Source organism: Hypanus sabinus, chromosome 10 (assembly GCF_030144855.1).
Source record: "Hypanus sabinus isolate sHypSab1 chromosome 10, sHypSab1.hap1, whole genome shotgun sequence".
Classification (NCBI taxonomy): Eukaryota; Metazoa; Chordata; class Chondrichthyes; order Myliobatiformes; family Dasyatidae; genus Hypanus; species Hypanus sabinus.
In genome coordinates this window covers 136,326,587-136,327,860 of record NC_082715.1, presented here as the reverse complement: position 1 = coordinate 136,327,860, position 1,274 = coordinate 136,326,587, and positions in this window count along the sequence as shown.

Below are 1,274 nucleotides of genomic sequence, written 5' to 3'. Positions count from 1 at the left end.
TATTTTTTGTATATCATAATGTTGTGGTTTACTTTGAAGTGGTCATTATTGTTATGAAGGCAGGCACACGCTTTCACTCAGCAAGTAACATAAATAACCATTTTGGTGACATGGACTGAAGGGCAAATGTTGACTGGGAAAGATTCAAAGTGTTGTCTCCATCACCATCTAAATTAAGAGATTTCTATTTTCACCAGAATAGGGTGAGTGGATCAATCACCTGCTGGGGCTTGCAAGGCCTCAGTGGAATATCATCACAGGCCATGTCATTCCAGTGCTAACTCAAGTCTCCCCAAGCAGACCATTTATCCCCAGTAGGAGGAAGGTCAGCGAGCCCCTGGTGGGCAAAGGAAACGATTCAACGCTAACATTAAAATCGGTCTAAAGAAATTCAACATTACCTTAAAAACTGCAGTCAATAGATGCGAGAGAAAACCTGCAGATGCTGGAAGTCCAGGCAACACACACAAAATGCTGGAGGAACTCCGCAGGCAGGGCAGCGTCTATGGAAGAGAGTAAAGAGTCGACTGTTCTCTTTTGCATCGATGCTGCCTGGCTTGCTGAGCTCCTCCAGCATTTTGTGTGTGTGTTACTCAATAGATACAGCTGGAGGAAATCTGCTGAAGGGGAACTTGCACTACATGAGAGTGACCTCAGTTGTACTGCAGACAACTAGTGGCAGTTGTGAAAGGGGAGATTGAGCAACCAAAAGATGCAACCATTAACCACAGCCACCCCTTACTCCTGTCCACACTGCAACAGAATACGTGGATCCCAGATCAGCATCTACAACCACCTGACCACCCACCAACGGTCAACGCCTCAGGAGAATGTCAGACCCAACTCAAGTGATCATACTACTATTCCAGTGCAATTCTGTAGCTTGCCAGTCAGGTAAATGAGACATAAGCAAAGGGGAAAGCAAATTCTATAAGAGCATTAGGAGTAAATCCTCCAAACCAATTGTGTCCTAACATCAATGAGTCCCTGGCCTACTAGATTGGGAATTCTGGCAGTCTATCTAGTTTAACACACTATGGGGGAATGCAAATTTTAACAAATGAGCTACATTTAAATGAGACTTTCTCCCTGTTGTTTGAGGATTTCCCATCTCTATCCCTATTGGGTAATAGGGTGGTGATCCATCACCTCTTGGGCAAGGGGTAGCACTTGCTTAGACACCCCCCCTCCCCCATCATGTGAAGCCATGGGAGCAGGTGGTGGATGGTTGTATGAGCAGCTGGTGCATATCACAAGTCCTGGCTATGCGACCA